Genomic DNA, 19,452 nt, shown 5'->3' with positions numbered 1-19,452 from the left:
TGTCATTATGGGGTGTTGTGATGTCATTATGGGGTGTTGTGATGTCATTATGGGGGTGTTGTGATGTCATTATGGGGTGTTGTGATGTCATTATGGGGTGTTGTGATGTCATTATGGGGTGTTGTAATGTCATTATGGGGTGTTGTGATGTCATTATGGGGTATTGTGATGTCATTATGGGGTGTTGTGATGTCATTATGGGGTATTGTAATGTCATTATGGGGTGTTGTGATGTCATTATGGGGTGTTGTGATGTCATTATGGGGTGTTGTGATGTCATTATGGGGTGTTGTGATGTCATTATGGGGTATTGTGAAGTTATTATGGGGTGTTGTAATGTCATTATGGGGTGTTGTGATGTCATTATGGGGTGTTGTGATGTCATTATGGGGTCATTGTGATGTCATTATGGGGTGTTGTGATGTCATTATGGGGTGTTGTGATGTCATTATGGGGTGTTGTGATGTCATTATGGGGGTGTTGTGATGTCATTATGGGGTGTTGTGATGTCATTATGGGGTGTTGTGATGTCATTATGGGGTGTTGTGATGTCATTATGGGGTGTTGTGATGTCATTATGGGGTGTTGTATGTGATGTATGGGGTGTTGTGATGTCATTATGGGGTGTTGTGATGTCATTATGGGGTGTTGTGATGTCATTGTGGGGTGTTGTGATGTCATTATGGGGTGTTGTGATGTCATTATGTGGGGTGTTGTGATGTCATTGTGGGGTGTTGTGATGTCATTATGGGGTGTTGTGATGTCATTATGGGGTGTTGTGATGTCATTATGGGGTGTTGTGATGTCATTATGGGGTGTTGTCATGTCATTATGGGGTGTTGTGATGTCATTATGGGGTGTTGTAATGTCATTATGGGGTGTTGTGATGTCATTATGGGGTGTGTGATGTCATTATGGGGTGTTGTGATGTCATTATGGGGTGTTGTGATGTCATTATGGGGTGTTGTGATGTCATTATGGGGTGTTGTGATGTCATTATGGGGTGTTGTGATGTTGTGTGTTGTGATGTATGGGGTGTTGTGATGTCATTATGGGGTGTTGTGATGTCATTATGGGGTGTTGTGATGTCATTATGGGGTATTGTGATGTCATTATGGGGTATTGTGATGTCATTATGGGGTGTTGTGATGTCATTATGGGGTGTTGTGATGTCATTATGGGGTGTTGTGATGTCATTATGGGGTATTGTGATTGTATGGGGTGTTGTGATGTCATTATGGGGTGTTGTGATGTCATTATGGGGTGTTGTGATGTCATTATGGGGTGTTGTGATGTCATTATGGGGTGTTGTGATGTCATTATGGGGTGTTGTGATGTCATTATGGGGTGTTGTGATGTCATTGTGGGGTGTTGTGATGTCATTATGGGGTGTTGTGATGTCATTATGGGGGGTGTTGTGATGTCATTATGGGGTGTTGTGATGTCATTATGGGGTGTTGTGATGTCATTATGGGGTGTTGTGATGTCATTATGGGGTGTTGTGATGTCATTATGGGGTGTTGTGATGTCATTATGGGGTGTTGTGATGTCATTATGGGGTGTTGTGATGTCATTATGGGGTGTTGTGATGTCATTATGGGGTGTTGTGATGTCATTATGGGGTGTTGTGATGTCATTATGGGGTGTTGTGATGTCATTATGGGGTGTTGTGATGTCATTATGGGGTGTTGTGATGTCATTATGGGGTGTTGTAATGTCATTATGGGGTGTTGTGATGTCATTATGGGGTGTTGTAATGTCATTATGGGGTGTTGTAATGTCATTATGGGGTGTTGTGATGTCATTATGGGGTGTTGTGATGTCATTATGGGGTGTTGGATGTCATTATGGGGTGTTGTAATGTCATTATGGGGTGTTGTGATGTCATTATGGGGTGTTGTAATGTCATTATGGGGTGTTGTAATGTCATTATGGGGTGTTGTGATGTCATTATGGGGTGTTGTGATGTCATTATGGGGTGTTGTAATGTCATTATGGGGTGTTGTGATGTCATTATGGGGTGTTGTAATGTCATTATGGGGTGTTGTGATGTCATTATGGGGTGTTGTAATGTCATTATGGGGTGTTGTGATGTCATTATGGGGTGTTGTAATGTCATTATGGGGTGTTGTGATGTCATTATGGGGTGTTGTGATGTCATTATGGGGTGTTGTGATGTCATTATGGGGTGTTGTGATGTCATTATGGGGTGTTGTAATGTCATTATGGGGTGTTGTGATGTCATTATGGGGTGTTGTGATGTCATTATGGGGTGTTGTAATGTCATTATGGGGTGTTGTGATGTCATTATGGGGTATTGTGATGTCATTATGGGGTGTTGTGATGTCATTATGGGGTGTTGTGATGTCATTATGGGGTGTTGTGATGTCATTATGGGGTATTGTGATGTCATTATGGGGTATTGTGATGTCATTATGGGGTGTTGTGATGTCATTATGGGGTGTTGTGATGTCATTATGGGGTGTTGTGATGTCATTATGGGGTGTTGTGATGTCATTATGGGGTATTGTGATGTCATTATGGGGTATTGTGATGTCATTATGGGGTGTTGTGATGTCATTATGGGGTGTTGTGATGTCATTATGGGGTGTTGTGATGTCATTATGGGGTGTTGTGATGTCATTATGGGGTGTTGTGATGTCATTATGGGGTGTTGTGATGTCATTATGGGGTATTGTGATGTCATTATGGGGTATTGTGTGTAGACTGATGAGGAATTATTTTTATTCAATCCATTGTAGAATAAGGCTGTAATGTAACAAATTGTGGAAAAAGTCAAAGAGTTCTGAATACTTTCCGAAGGAGCCGTACAGTAAGAGGATGTAATATCATACCTTATAATATAATAATATGTAATATCATACCTTATAATATAATAATATGTAATATCATACCTTATAATATAATAATATGTAATATCATACTCTGTATAGTTGTTATCTTATAATATAATAATATGTCATCAGTTTTTAAATGTAATAATAAATAACCTAATAACTGATGTAATAACTGACCTTGTTGTAGTTGTTACCTTGTAATATAATAACCTAATAACTGATGTAATAACTGACCTTGTTGTAGTTGTTACCTTGTAATATAATAACCTAATAACTGATGTAATAACTGACCCTGTTGTAGTTGTTACCTTGTAATATAATAACCTAATAACTGATGTAATAACTGACCTTGTTGTAGTTGTTACCTTGTAATATAATAACCTAATAACCGATGTAATAACTGACCCTGTTGTAGTTGTTACCTTGTAATATAATAACCTAATAACTGATGTAATAACTGACCTTGTTGTAGTTGTTACCTTGTAATATAATAACCTAATAAGTGATGTAATAACTGACCTTGTTGTAGTTGTTACCTTGTAATATAATAACCTAATAACTGATGTAATAACTGACCTTGTTGTAGTTGTTACCTTGTAATATAATAACCTAATAACTGATGTAATAACTGACCTTGTTGTAGTTGTTACCTTGTAATATAATAACCTAATAACTGATGTAATAACTGACCTTGTTGTAGTTGTTACCTTGTAATATAATAACCTAATAACTGATGTAATAACTGACCCTGTTGTAGTTGTTACCTTGTAATATAATAACCTAATAACTGATGTAATAACTGACCTTGTTGTAGTTGTTACCTTGTAATATAATAACCTAATAACTGATGCAATAACTGACCTTGTTGTAGTTGTTACCTTGTAATATAATAACCTAATAACTGATGCAATAACTGACCTTGTAATATAATAACCTAATAACTGATGTAATAACTGACCCTGTTGTAGTTGTTACCTTGTAATATAATAACCTAATAACTGATGTAATAACTGACCCTGTTGTAGTTGTTACCTTGTAATATAATAACCTAATAACTGATGTAATAACTGACCCTGTTGTAGTTGTTACCTTGTAATATAATAACCTAATAACTGATGTAATAACTGACCTTGTTGTAGTTGTTACCTTGTAATATAATAACCTAATAAGTGATGTAATAACTGACCTTTTTGTAGTTGTTACCTTGTAATATAATAACCTAATAACTGATGTAATAACTGACCTTGTTGTAGTTGTTACCTTGTAATATAATAACCTAATAACTGATGTAATAACTGACCTTGTGTAGTTGTTATCTTGTAATATAATAACCTAATAACTGATGTAATAACTGACCTTGTTGTAGTTGTTACCTTGTAATATAATAACCTAATAACTGATGTAATAACTGACCTTGTTGTAGTTGTTACCTTGTAATATAATAACCTAATAACTGATGTAATAACTGACCTTGTATAGTTGTATAGAAGTGAAATAGGTTCTGCATACTGATGAATGTGTTTCATGACCCTGTTGTAGTTGTTACCTTGTAATATAATAACCTAATAACTGATGTAATAACTGACCTTGTAGTTGTTACCTTGTAATATAATAACCTAATAACTGATGTAATAACTGACCTTGTAGTTGTTACCTTGTAATATAATAACCTAATAACTGATGTAATAACTGACCTTGTTGTAGTTGTTACCTTGTAATATAATAACCTAATAACTGATGTAATAACTGACCTTGTTGTAGTTGTTACCTTGTAATATAATAACCTAATAACTGATGTAATAACTGACCTTGTTGTAGTTGTTACCTTGTAATATAATAACCTAATAACTGATGTAATAACTGACCTTGTTGTAGTTGTTACCTTGTAATATAATAACCTAATAACTGATGTAATAACTGACCTTGTTGTAGTTGTTACCTTGTAATATAATAACCTAATAACTGCATACTGATGAATGTGTTTCATGACCCTGTTGTCTTTCTGCTTCCGTTCTGTATTTATATTGATGTGTGTATTTTCTGTAAACCAGAGCTCACCTGTAAAATAGACCTTGGTCTCAGTATGAATACCTGGTAAAATAACCGGTATACAGTTGTTAGATGATAATAATGTTAGATGTATTTAAACTAACCTTGAACAGCTGTTCCTCAGGGACCCGGTCTCGGACAGCGCTGTAGTCTTGCTGTAGGTCCAGAACGAAGCCCAGCAGGCCACACTCTGTCTTGTTCCCCACCTGCTTAGCTAGACCCCCCTCCTGGTCTGCAGGCTGGGGGGGGTAAACATGTATTATTGATATTGGTATTGACCAACAAATACTGTCTGTCTCTCAGTCTCAGTGTTGGTGTCAGTCTCTTGTATTTTTCTCTGTCTCTCAGTCTCAGTGTTTGTGTCAGTCTCTTGTCTATTTCTCTGTCTCTGTCACTCAGTCTCAGTGTTGGTGTCAGTCTCGTGTCTATTTCTCTCTCTCTCAGTCTCAGTGTTTGTGTCAGTCTCTTGTCTATTTCGCTGTCTCTGTCACTCAGTCTCAGTGTTGGTGTCAGTCTCGTGTCTATTTCTCTGTCTCTCAGTCTCAGTGTTGGTGTCAGTCTCTTGTCTATTTCTCTGTCTCTCAGTGTTGGTGTCAGTTGTCTATTTCTCTGTCTCTCAGTCTCAGTGTTGGTGTCAGTCTCTTGTCTATTTCTATTTCTCTGTCTCTCAGTCTCAGTGTTGGTGTCTATTTCTCTGTCTCTCAGTGTTGGCGTCAGTCTCTTGTCTATTTCTCTGTCTCTCAGTGTTGGTGTCAGTCACTTGTCTATTTCTCCGTCAGTCAGTCTCAGTGTTGGTGTCAGTCTCTTGTCTATTTCTCAGTCTCAGTGTTGGTGTCAGTCTCTTGTCTATTTCTCAGTCTCTCAGTCTCAGTGTTGGTGTCAGTCTCTTGTCTATCTCTCAGTCTCAGTGTTGGTGTCAGTCTCTTGTCTATTTCTCCGTCTCTCAGTCTCAGTGTTGGTGTCAGTCTCTTGTCTATGTCTCTGTCTCTGTCTCTCAGTCTCAGTGTTGGTGTCAGTGTCTTGTCTATTTCTCTCTCTCTAAGTCTCAGTGTTGGTGTCAGTCTCGTGTCTATTTCTCTCTCTCTCAGTCTCAGTGTTTGTGTCAGTCTCTTGTCTATTTCTCTCTCTCTAAGTCTCAGTGTTGGTGTCAGTCTCGTGTCTATTTCTCTCTCTCTCAGTCTCAGTGTTTGTGTCAGTCTCTTGTCTATTTCGCTGTCTCTGTCACTCAGTCTGTGTTGGTGTCAGTCTCGTGTCTATTTCTCTGTCTCTCAGTCTCAGTGTTGGTGTCAGTCTCTTGTCTATTTCTCTGTCTCTCAGTGTTGGTGTCAGTTTCTTGTCTATTTCTCTGTCTCTCAGTCTCAGTGTTCGTGTCAGTCTCTTGTATATTTCGCTGTCTCTGTCACTCAGTCTCAGTGTTGGTGTCAGTCTCTTGTCTATTTCTCTGTCTCTGTCACCCAGTCTCAGTGTTGGTGTCAGTCTCTTGTCTCTGTCTCTCAGTCTCAGTGTTGGTGTCAGTCTCTTGTCTATTTCTATTTCTCTGTCTCTCAGTCTCAGTGTTGGTGTCAGTCTCGTGTCTATTTCTCTGTCTCTCAGTGTTGGCGTCAGTCTCTTGTCTATTTCTCTGTCTCTCAGTGTTGGTGTCAGTCACTTGTCTATTTCTCCGTCTGTCAGTCTGTGTTGGTGTCAGTCTCTTGTCTATTTCTCCGTCTGTCAGTCTCAGTGTTGGTGTCAGACTCTTGTCTATTTCTCCGTCTGTCAGTCTCAGTGTTGGTGTCAGTCTCTTGTCTATTTCTCAGTCTCTCAGTCTCAGTGTTGGTGTCAGTCTCTTGTCTATCTCTCAGTCTCAGTGTTGGTGTCAGTCTCTTGTCTATTTCTCCGTCTCTCAGTCTGTGTTGGTGTCAGTCTCTTGTCTATTTTCAGTCTCAGTGTTGGTGTCAGTCTCTTGTCTATTTCTCTGTCTCTCAGTGTTGGTGTCAGTCACTTGTCTATTTCTCCGTCTGTCAGTCTGTGTTGGTGTCAGTCTCTTGTCTATTTTCAGTCTCAGTGTTGGTGTCAGTCTCTTGTCTATTTCTCCGTCTGTCAGTCTCAGTGTTGGTGTCAGACTCTTGTCTATTTCTCCGTCTGTCAGTCTCAGTGTTGGTGTCAGTCTCTTGTCTATCTCTCAGTCTCAGTGTTGGTGTCAGTCTCTTGTCTATTTCTCCGTCTCTCAGTCTCAGTGTTGGTGTCAGTCTCTTGTCTATGTCTCTGTCTCTGTCTCTCAGTCTCAGTGTTGGTGTCAGTCTCTTGTCTATCTCTCAGTATCAGTGTTGGTGTCAGTCTCTTGTCTATTTCTCCATCTCTCAGTCTCAGTGTTGGTGTCAGTCTCTTGTCTATTTCTCAGTCTCAGTGTTGGTGTCAGTCTCTTGTCTATTTCTCCGTCTGTCAGTCTCAGTGTTGGTGTCAGTCTCTTGTCTATTTCTCCGTCTCTCAGTCTCAGTGTTGGTGACAGTCTCTCGTCTATTTCTCCGTCTCTCAGTCTCAGTGTCAGTCTGTCCCTATCTCCTCCCATCCACCCCCCGTCCCTCTCTTCACCATGATCTTGGATGTGTAGGCACTGTTGATAGCGATGGCGTTGACCAGTAGTTCTAGAGTCTTGGGGTTGACCTGTTTTGGTTCCGGAACTGACCGGTGGTGCTGGTCACCTACAAACACACAAGACACACTTTACTACTGGGACACTGTGTGTGCGTGTGTGTGTGTGTGTGTGTGTGTGTGTGTGTGTGCGTGTGTGTGTGTGTGTGTTACCTAGGAAGGTCTGTACGACAGTCATGCGGTTGGTGGTCAGAGTGCCGGTCTTGTCGGAGCAGATGGCCGTAGCGTTCCCCATCGTCTCACATGCATCCAGGTGGCGAACCAGGTTATTATCCTTCATCATTTTCTACAGGAGGAGAGAGGAGGGAGGAACACCTGCCGACTAGGGTTAGCTAAAATGGTAAAACTACCAGTTGGGTAAAAGCTCTGAGCGGACCAAACATCTTAGAATGTTTTAAATATTTTAAAACATTTTTTAAGTACAATTGTAACATCTAAAGGTTAGACAGATCAATCTAAGTAAAATCATTTTTAAAAACAGAACCAGGTTTTAAAAAACAAATGGAAGTATAAAGGTAGTTTTGTTCCTACCCCAAAAAGCGGTTAAATACGTGTAAAACTGAAAGTGTTTCATGAGTTTTCTTTCTGCTCCTAGATATAGGACAAACACTTCAGAACCGTGTTTCTTATGATTTAGTTTTACACGTAAAGGGGTCCTACAAGTCTAAATCAAATAGCTAAATAATTCATAGTATGACCATCTTCAAAACAATCCCATACGTATCCTTAGACCCCCCTCTCAACGTCACCTTAGACCCCCCCCCCTCTCAACATCACCTTAGACCCTCCCTCTCAACGTCACCTTATACCCCCCTCTCAACATCACTTTAGACCCCCCCCAACGTCACCTTAGACCCCCCCACTCCCCAACAGCCATTTCTCCAGCATGGCCACAAAATGGTTGCTCACAGAAATAAACCAACAGCATCGACACCACACAGCCTATGGTCACTTATTCATGTATTGTATTATTGGTTGTCTGATGTCTGAGTACATATTATTGGTTGTCTGATGTCTGAGTACATATTATTGCTTATCTGATGTCTGAGTACATATTATTGGTTGTCTGATGTCAGGTAACATATTATTGGTTGTCTGATGTCTGGGTACATATTATTGGTTGTCTGATGTCTGAGTACATATTATTGGTTGTCTGATGTCTGAGTACATATTATTGGTTGTCTGATGTCAGGTAACATATTATTGGTTGTCTGATGTCTGAGTACATATTATTGGTTGTCTGATGTCTGGGTACATATTATTGGTTGTCTGATGTCTGAGTACATATTATTGGTTGTCTGATGTCTGAGTACATATTATTGGTTGTCTGATGTCTGAGTACATATTATTGGTTGTCTGATGTCAGGTAACATATTATTGGTTGTCTGATGTCTGGGTACATATTATTGGTTGTCTGATGTCTGAGTACATATTATTGGTTGTCTGATGTCTGAGTACATATTATTGGTTGTCTGATGTCTGAGTACATATTATTGGTTGTCTGATGTCTGGGTACATATTATTGGTTGTCTGATGTCTGGGTACATATTAGTGGTTGTCTGATGTCTGGGTACGTATTATTGGTTGTCTGATGTCAGGGTACGTATTATTGGTTGTCTGATGTCAGGGTACATATTATTGGTTGTCTGATGTCAGGTAACATATTATTGGTTGTCTAATATCTAAATATCCTGATTTAGCCCACTGCAGTAAAGGGTTAACTGGAATCCCACGGTAGATTGAGTATCACCATAAACCTCATCTAAATCTTAATCAGTTATACAATATTCTTTAAATTCCCAATCTGACCCTCAAACCATCACGGTCACCTATCCATCCCCAGTTTACAATTGGCTCATTCATCCCCCTCCTCTCCTCTGTAACTATTCCCCAGGTCGTTGCTGCAAATGAGAACATGTTCTCAGTCAACTTACCTGGTAAAATAACGGATAAATGAAAAAAGGTTTGTTATTGTTTCCCTTATCACCCTTACTAAGGGAGGACATGAAGGAAATGTATGTTTAGGCTGTTGGTTTATTCAACCATTTTGTGGCCATGCTGTCTTGAAGAAAAGGGGTCGATGGTTCTGATACGTGTTGAGTTTGACCGTCAGTGAGTTGATTCATGTGACAATCTTCAAGATGTTCATTATGTCCAGGCAGTTTATTGGCAGCGCCCTCCAATAAGGTCACTGTCATTTGTATTTCTAAAATATCAATTTTTTATACAGTGCATTCAGAAAGTATTCAGACCCCTTGACTTTTTACACATTTTGTTACGTTACAGTTTTATTCTAAAATTAATTGCATTTTTTTTCTCCTTCAATCTACACACAATACCCCAAAATGACAAAGCAAAAACAGGTTTTTAGAAATTTTAGCAAAGTTATTAAAAATAACCAGAGAATCTTGTTTCTCGTGGTCTGAGAGTCCTTTAAAGACCTTTGTTTTAGAGGGATTGTGCCAGGTTTCCTCCAGACGTGACGCTTGGCATTCAGGGCAGAGTTCAATCTTGGTTTCATCAGACCAGAGAATCTTGTTTCTCGTGGTCTGAGAGTCCTTTAAAGACCTTTGTTTTAGAGGGATTGTGCCAGGTTTCCTCCAGACGTGACGCTTGGCATTCAGGGCAGAGTTCAATCTTGGTTTCATCAGACCAGAGAATCTTGTTTTCCCTGGTCTGAGAGTCCTTTAAAGACCTTTGTTTTAGAGGGATTGTGCCAGGTTTCCTCCAGACGTGACGCTTGGCATTCAGGGCAGAGTTCAATCTTGGTTTCATCAGACCAGAGAATCTTGTTTTCCTGGTCTGAGAGTCCTTTAAAGACCTTTGTTTTAGAGGGATTGTGCCAGGTTTCCTCCAGACGTGACGCTTGGCATTCAGGGCAGAGTTCAATCTTGGTTTCATCAGACCAGAGAATCTTGTTTTCCCTGGTCTGAGAGTCCTTTAAAGACCTTTGTTTTAGAGGGATTGTGCCAGGTTTCCTCCAGACGTGACGCTTGGCATTCAGGGCAGAGTTCAATCTTGGTTTCATCAGACCAGAGAATCTTGTTTTCCCTGGTCTGAGAGTCCTTTAAAGACCTTTGTTTTAGAGGGATTGTGCCAGGTTTCCTCCAGACGTGACGCTTGGCATTCAGGGCAGAGTTCAATCTTGGTTTCATCAGACCAGAGAATCTTGTTTTCCCTGGTCTGAGAGTCCTTTAAAGACCTTTGTTTTAGAGGATAATCAGCTGTAATACTGCAGATAGATTGTAGCTTCCATCAATGTAATTGTCTGCATCACTTCCAATCCCCCATATATTTTTCTGTAAATATCATACATACAGTTGAAGTCGGAAGTTTACATACACCTCAGCCAAATATATTTAAACTCAGTTTTTCACACATTCTCACACATTCTGCCCACAAATTTTCTATAGAATTTAGGTCTTTGTGATGGCCACTCCAATACCTTGACTTTGATGTCCTTAAGCCATTTTGCCACAACTTTGGAAGTATGCTTGGGGTCATTGTCCATTTGGAAGACCCATTTGCAAACAAGCTTTAACTTCCTGTCTTGAGATGTTGCTTCAATATATCCACATCATTTTCCTTCTCATGATGCCATTTATTTTGTGAAGTGCACCAGTCCCTCCTGCAGCAAAGCACCCCCACAACATGATGCTGCCACCCCCGTGCTTCACGGTTGGGATGGAGTTCTTCGGCTTGCAAGCCTCCCCCTTTTTCCTCCAAACATAACGATGGTCATTATGGCCAAACAGTTCTATTTTTGTTTCATCAGACCAGAGGACATTTCTCCAGAAAGTACGGTCTTTGTCCCCATGTACAGTTGCAAACCGTAGTCTGGCTTTTTTTATGGCAGTTTTGGAGCAGTGGCTTCTTCCTTGCTGAGCGGCCTTTCAGGTTATGTCGATATAGGACTCATTTTACTGTGGATATAGATACTTCTGTACCTGTATCCTCCAGCATCTTCACAAGGTCCTTAGCTGTTGTTCTGGGATTGATTTGCACATTTCGCACCAAAATACGTTCATCTCTAGGACACAGAACGCGTCTCCTTCCTGAGCGGTATGACGGCTGCGTGGTCCCATGGTGTTAATACTTGCGTACTATTGTTTGTACAGATCAACGTGGTACCTTCAGGCATTTGGAAATTGCTCCCAAGGATGAACCAGACTTGTGGAGGTCTACAATTTTTTTCTGAGGTCCTGGCTGATTTATTTGGATTTTCCCATGATGTCAAGCAAAAAGGCACTGAGTATGAAGGTAGGCCTTGAAATACATCCACAGGTACACCTCCAATTGACTCTAATGACGTCAATTAGCCTATCAGAAGCTTCCAAAGCTATTGAATTTTCCAAGCTGTTTAAAGGCACAGTCAACTTAGTGTATGTAAACTTCTGATCAACTGGAATTGTGATACAGTGAAATAATCTGTCTGTAAACAATCGTTGGAAAAATTAATTGTGTCATGCGCAAAGTAGATGTCCTAACCGACTTGCCAAAACCATAGTATGTTAACAAGACATTTGTGGAGTGGTTGAAAAACAAGTTTTAATGACTCCAACCTAAGTGTATGTAAACTTTGCTTCTACTTCCAGCTTCTACGTACTATTTACATTTTAAGGACACAGTCTATTTTACAATAGTTATATTTTGTTTGTTTTTACTCCTGTCCTTCCTCAACCTCTCTCATCTATTACTGATGTCCTTCCTCTACCCTCAACCATCTATTACTGATGTTCTTCCTCTACCCTCAACCATCTATTACTGATGTCCTTCCTCAACCCTCAACCATCTATTACTGATGTCCTTCCTCTACCCTCAACCATCTATTACTGATGTCCTTCCTCTACCCTCAACCATATATTACTGATGTCCTCCCTCTACCCTCTCCCATCTATTACTGATGTCCTTCCTCTACCCTCAACCATCTATTACTGATGTCCTCCCTCTACCCTCTCCCATCTATTACTGATGTCCTTCCTCTACCCTCAACCTCTCCCATCTATTACTGATGTCCTTCCTCTACCCTCAACCTCTCCCATCTATTACTGATGTCCTTACTCTACCCTCAACCATCTATTACTGATGTCCTTCCTCTACCCTCAACCATCTATTACTGATGTCCTTCCTCTACCCTCAACCATCTATTACTGATGTCCTTCCTCTACCCTCAACCATCTATTACTGATGTCCTTCCTCTACCCTCAACCATCTATTACTGATGTCCTTCCTCTACCCTCAACCATCTATTACTGATGTCCTTCCTCTACCCTCAACCTCTCCCATCTATTACTGATGTCTTTCCTCTACCCTCAACCATCTATTACTGATGTCCTTCCTCTACCCTCAACCATCTATTACTGATGTCCTTCCTCTACCCTCAACCATCTATTACTGATGTCCTTCCTCTACCCTCAACCTCTCCCATCTATTACTGATGTCCTTCCTCTACCCTCAACCATCTATTACTGATGTCCTTCCTCTACCCTCAACCATCTATTACTGATGTCCTTCCTCTACCCTCAACCATCTATTACTGATGTCCTTCCTCTACCCTCAACCATCTATGACTGATGTCCTTCCTCTACCCTCAACCTCTCCCATCTATTACTGATGTCCTTCCTCTACCCTCAACCTCTCCCATCTATTACTGATGTCCTTCCTCTACCCTCAACCATCTATTCCTGATGTCCTTCCTCTACCCTCAACCATCTATTACTGATGTCCTTCCTCTACCCTCAACCATCTATTACTGATGTCCTTCCTCTACCCTCAATCATCTATTACTGATGTCCTTCCTCTACCCTCAACCTCTATTACTTATGTCCTTCCTCTACCCTCAACCTCTCCCATCTATTACTGATGTCCTTCCTCTACCCTCAACCATCTATTACTGATGTCCTTCCTCTACCCTCAACCATCTACCCTCAACCTCTCCCATCTCTGATGTCCTTCCTCTACCCTCAACCTCTCCCATCTATTACTGATGTCCTTCCTCTACCTCTCCCATCAATGTCCTTCCCTACCCTCAACCATCTATTACTGATGTCCTTCCTCTACCCTCAACCTACCCTCCCATCTATTACTGATGTCCTTCCTACCCTCAACCATCTATTACTGATGTCCTCCTCTACCCTCTCCCATCTATTACTGATGTCCTTCCTCACCCTCAACCATCTATTACTGATGTCCTTCCTCTACCCTCAACCTCTCCCATCTATTACTGATGTCCTTCCTCTACCCTCAACCATCTATTACTGATGTCCTTCCTCTACCCTCAACCATCTATTACTGATGTCCTTCCTCTACCCTCTCCCATCTATTACTGATGTCCTTCCTCTACCCTCAACCATCTATTACTGATGTCCTCCTCTATGTCCTTCCTCCTCCCATCTATTACTGATGTCCTTCCTCTACCCTCAACCTCTCCCATCTATTACTGATGTCCTTCCTCTACCTCAACCTCTATTACTGATGTCCTTCCTCTACCCTCAACCATCTATTACTGATGTCCTTCCTCTACCCTCAACCATCTATTACTGATGTCCTTCAACCCTCTACCCTCAACCATCTATTACTGATGTCCTTCCTCTACCCTCAACCATCTATTACTGATGTCCTTCCTCTACCCTCAACCATCTATTACTGATGTCCTTCCTCTACCCTCAACCATCTATTACTGATGTCCTTCCTCTACCCTCAACCATCTATTACTGATGTCCTTCCTCTACCCTCAACCTCTCCCATCTATTACTGATGTCCTTCCTCTACCCTCAACCATCTATTCCTGATGTCCTTCCTCTACCCTCAACCATCTATTACTGATGTCCTTCCTCTACCCTCAACCATCTATTACTGATGTCCTTCCTCTACCCTCAATCATCTATTACTGATGTCCTTATTACCCTGATGTCCTTCCTCTACCCTCAACCATCTATTACTGATGTCCTTCCTCTACCCTCAACCATCTATTACTGATGTCCTTCCTCTACCCTCAACCATCTATTACTGATGTCCTTCCTCTACCCTCAACCTCTCCCATCTATTACTGATGTCCTTCCTCTACCCTCAACCTCTCCCATCTATTACTGATGTCCTTCCTCTACCCTCAACCATCTATTACTGATGTCCTTCCTCTACCCTCAACCATCTATTACTGATGTCCTTCCTCTACCCTCAACCATCTATTACTGATGTCCTTCCTCTACCCTCAATCATCTATTACTGATGTCCTTCCTCTACCCTCAACCTTCTATTACTGATGTCCTTCCTCTACCCTCAACCATCTATTACTGATGTCCTTCCTCTACCCTCAACCTCTATTACTGATGTACTTCCTCTACCCCCCAACCATCTATTACTGATGTCCTTCCTCTACCCTCAACCTCTCCCATCTATTACTGATGCCCTTCCTCTACCCTCAACCATCTATTACTGATGTCCTTCCTCTACCCTCAACCATCTATTACTGATGTTCATCCTCTACCCTCAACCTCTCCCATCTATTACTGATGTCCTTCCTCTACCCTCAACCATCTATTACTGATGTCCTTCCTCTACCCTCAACCATCTATTACTGATGTCCTTCCTCTACCCTCAACCATCTGTTACTGATGTCCTTCCTCTACCCTCAACCTCTCCCGTCTACTACTGATGTCCTTCCTCTACCCTCAACCTCTCCCATCTGTTACTGATGTCCTTCCTCTAGCCTCAACCATCTATTACTGATGTCCTTCCTCTACCCTCTCCCATCTATTACTGATGTCCTTCCTCTACCCTCAACCATCTATTACTGATGTCCTTCCTCTACCCTCAACCATCTATTACTGATGTCCTTCCTCTACCCTCAACCATCTATGACTGATGTCCTTCCTCTACCCTCTCCCATCTATTACTGATGTCCTTCCTCTACCCTCAACCTCTCCCATCTATTACTGATGTCCTTCCTCTACCCTCAACCATCTATTACTGATGTTCTTCCTCTACCCTCAACCTCTCCCATCTATTACTGATGTCCTTCCTCTACCCTCAACCTCTCCCATCTATTACGGATGTCCTTCCTCTACCCTCAACCATCTATTACTGATGTTCTTCCTCTACCCTCAACCTCTCCCATCTATTACTGATGTCCATCTGGTTTTATTTGTTATTTTCCCTATCTTTTAAACTGGGCTCTTTCACAAAGTTCTTAACCCATAGACGTTTTATGGACATTATTATTACATTATTTATCTTGTGGTTATTAGTCCCATCCTTCAGCTCCATTAAACCCCTCCCATCTATCTCTGAACACAATCCAGTCCCATCCTTCAGATCCATTCAACCCCTCCCATCTATCTCTGAACACCATCCAATCCCAACCTTCAGTCCATTCAACCCCTCCCATCTATCTCTGAACACCATCCAGTCGCATCCTTCAGATCCATTCAACCCCTCCCATCTATCTCTGAACACCATCCAGTCCCATCCTTCAGCTCCATTCAACCCCTCCCATCTATCTCTGAACACCATCCAGTCCCATCCTTCAGCTCCATTCAACCCCTCCCATCTATCTCTGAACACCATCCAGTCCCATCCTTCAGCTCCATTCAACCCCTCCCATCTATCTCTTAACACCATCCAGTCCCATCCTTCAGCTCCACTCAACCCCTCCCATCTATCTCTGAACACCATCCAGTCCCATCCTTCAGCTCCATTCAACCCCTCCCATCTATCTCTGAACACCATCCAGTCCCATCCTTCAGCTCCACTCAACCCCTCACATCTATCTCTCTACACCATCCAGTCCCAACCTTCAGCTCCATTCAACCCCTCCCATCTATCTCTGAACACCATCCAGTCCCATCCTTCAGCTCCATTCAACCCCTCCCATCTATCTCTGAACACCATCCAGTCCCATCCTTCAGCTCCATTCAACCCCTCCCATCTATCTCTGAACACCATCCAGTCCCATCCTTCAGCTCCATTCAACCCCTCCCATCTATCTCTACACCATCCAGTCCCAACTTTCAGCTCCATTCAACCCCTCCCATCTATCTCTTAACACCATCCAGTCCCATCCTTCAGCTCCACTCAACCCCTCCCATCTATCTCTGAACACCATCCAGTCCCATCCTTCAGCTCCATTCAACCCCTCCCATCTATCTCTGAACACCATCCAGTCCCATCCTTCAGCTCCCCTCAACCCCTCCCATCTATCTCTGAACACCATCCAGTCCCATCCTTCAGCTCCATTCAACCCCTCCCATCTATCTCTGAACACCATCCAGTCCCATCCTTCAGCTCCATTCAACCCCTCCCATCTATCTCTGAACACCATCCAGTCCCATCCTTCAGCTCCATTCAACCCCTCCCATCTATCTCTGAATACCATCCAGTCCCATCCTTCAGCTCCATTCAACCCCTCCCATCTATCTCTGAACAACATCCAGTCCCATCCTTCAGCTCCATTCAACCCCTCCCATCTATCTCTGAACACCATCCAGTCCCATCCTTCAGCTCCACTCAAACCCTTCGATCTATCTCTGAACACCATCCAGTCCCATCCTTCAGCTCCATTCAACCCCTCCCATCTATCTCTGAACACCATCCAGTCCCATCCTTCAGCTCCACTCAACCCCTCCCATCTATCTCTGAACACCATCCAGTCCCATCCTTCAGCTCCATTCAACCCCTCCCATCTATCTCTACACCATCCAGTCCCATCCTTCAGCTCCATTCAACCCCTCCCATCTATCTCTGAACACCATCCAGTCCCACCCTTCAGCTCCATTCAACCCCTCCCATCTATCTCTACACCATCCAGTCCCATCCTTCAGCTCCATTCAACCCCTCCCATCTATCTCTGAACACCATCCAGTCCCATCCTTCAGCTCCATTCAACCCCTCCCATCTATCTCTGAACACCATCCAGTCCCATCCTTCAGCTCCATTCAACCCCTCCCATCTATCTCTGAACACCATCCAGTCCCATCCTTCAGCTCCACTCAACCCCTCCCATCTATCTCTGAACACCATCCAGTCCCATCCTTCAGCTCCACTCAACCCCTCCCATCTATCTCTGAACACCATCCAGTCCCATCCTTCAGCTCCACTCAACCCCTCCCATCTATCTCTACACCATCCAGTCCCATCCTTCAGCTCCATTCAACCCCTCCCATCTATCTCTACACCATCCAGTCCCATCCTTCAGCTCCATTCAACCCCTCCCATCTATCTCTGAACACCATCCAGTCCCATCCTTCAGCTCCACTCAACCCCTCCCATCTATCTGAACACCATCCAGTCCCATCCTTCAGCTCCACTCAACCCCTCCCATCTATCTCTGAACACCATCCAGTCCCATCCTTCAGCTCCACTCAACCCCTCCCATCTATCTCTGAACACCATCCAGTCCCATCCTTCAGCTCCACTCAACCCCTCCCATCTATCTCTCAACACCATCCAGTCCCATCCTTCAGCTCCACTCAACCCCTCCCATCTATCTCTCAACACCATCCAGTCCCATCCTTCAGCTCCACTCAACCCCTCCCATCTATCTCTCAACACCATCCAGTCCCATCCTTCAGCTCCACTCAACCCCTCCCATCTATCTGAACACCATCCAGTCCCATCCTTCAGCTCCACTCAACCCCTCCCATCTATCTCTGAACACCATCCAGTCCCATCCTTCAGCTCCACTCAACCCCTCCCATCTATCTCTGAACACCATCCAGTCCCATCCTTCAGCTCCATTCAACCCCTCCCATCTATCTGAACACCATCCAGTCCCATCCTTCAGCTCCACTCAACCCCTCCCATCTATCTCTCAACACCATCCAGTCCCATCCTTCAGCTCCACTCAACCCTCCCATCTATCTCTCAACACCATCCAGTCCCATCCTTCAGCTCCACTCAACCCCTCCCATCTATCTCTCAACACCATCCAGTCCCATCCTTCAGCTCCATTCAACCCCTCCCATCTATCTCTCAACACCATCCAGTCCCATCCTTCAGCTCCATTCAACCCCTCCCATCTATCTCTACACCATCCAGTCCCATCCTTCAGCTCCATTCAACCCCTCCCATCTATCTCTCAACACCATCCAGTCCCAACCTTCAGCTCCATTCAACCCCTCCCATCTATCTCTCAACACCATCCAGTCCTACCCTTCAGCCCCATTCAACCCCTCCCATCTATCTCTACACCATCCAGTCCCATCCTTCAGCTCCACTCAACCCCTCCCATCTATCTCTGAACACCATCCAGTCCCATCCTTCAGCTCCATTCAATCCCTCCCATCTATCTCTACACCATCCAGTCCCAACCTTCAGCTCCACTCTCAACCCCTCCCATCTCCCATCTATCTCTGAACACCATCCAGTCCCATCCTTCAGCTCCATTCAATCCCCTCCCATCTATCTCTACACCATCCAGTCCCAACCTTCAGCTCCATTCAACCCCTCCCATCTATCTCTACACCATCCAGTCCCATCTTCAGCTCACTCCATCCTTCATCTATCTCAACACCATCCAGTCCCATCCTTCCCAATCCCCCCATCTATCTCTCAACACCATCCAGTCCCATCCTTCAGCTCCCATCATTCAATCCCCTCCCATCTATCTCTCAACACCATCCAGTCCCATCCTTCAGCTCCATTCAACCCCTCCCATCTATCTCTCAACACCATCCAGTCCCATCCTTCAGCTCCATTCAACCCCTCCCATCTATCTCTCAACACCATCCAGTCCCATCCTTCAGCTCCATTCAACCCCTCCCATCTATCTCTCAACACCATCCAGTCCCATCCTTCAGCTCCATTCAACCCCTCCCATCTATCTCTCAACACCATCCAGTCCCATCCTTCAGCTCCACTCAACCCCTCCCATCTATCTCTGACCACCATCCAGTCCCAACCTTCAGCCCCACTCAAC

The 19,452-nt window shown here is 43.1% G+C and overlaps 1 pseudogene; it reads right to left on the bottom strand.

Annotated features, from left to right (window-relative positions):
- Positions 1-19,452, bottom strand: part of LOC115126011 (plasma membrane calcium-transporting ATPase 3-like) — a 180,375-nt pseudogene that overhangs the window by 71,148 nt on the left and 89,775 nt on the right.

This window comes from Oncorhynchus nerka, unplaced genomic scaffold (assembly GCF_034236695.1).
Source record: "Oncorhynchus nerka isolate Pitt River unplaced genomic scaffold, Oner_Uvic_2.0 unplaced_scaffold_998, whole genome shotgun sequence".
In the NCBI taxonomy this organism is placed as follows: Eukaryota; Metazoa; Chordata; class Actinopteri; order Salmoniformes; family Salmonidae; genus Oncorhynchus; species Oncorhynchus nerka.
The sequence above is the reverse complement of the archived record's forward strand: the minus strand, read 5'-3'. Positions and strand labels throughout refer to the sequence as shown.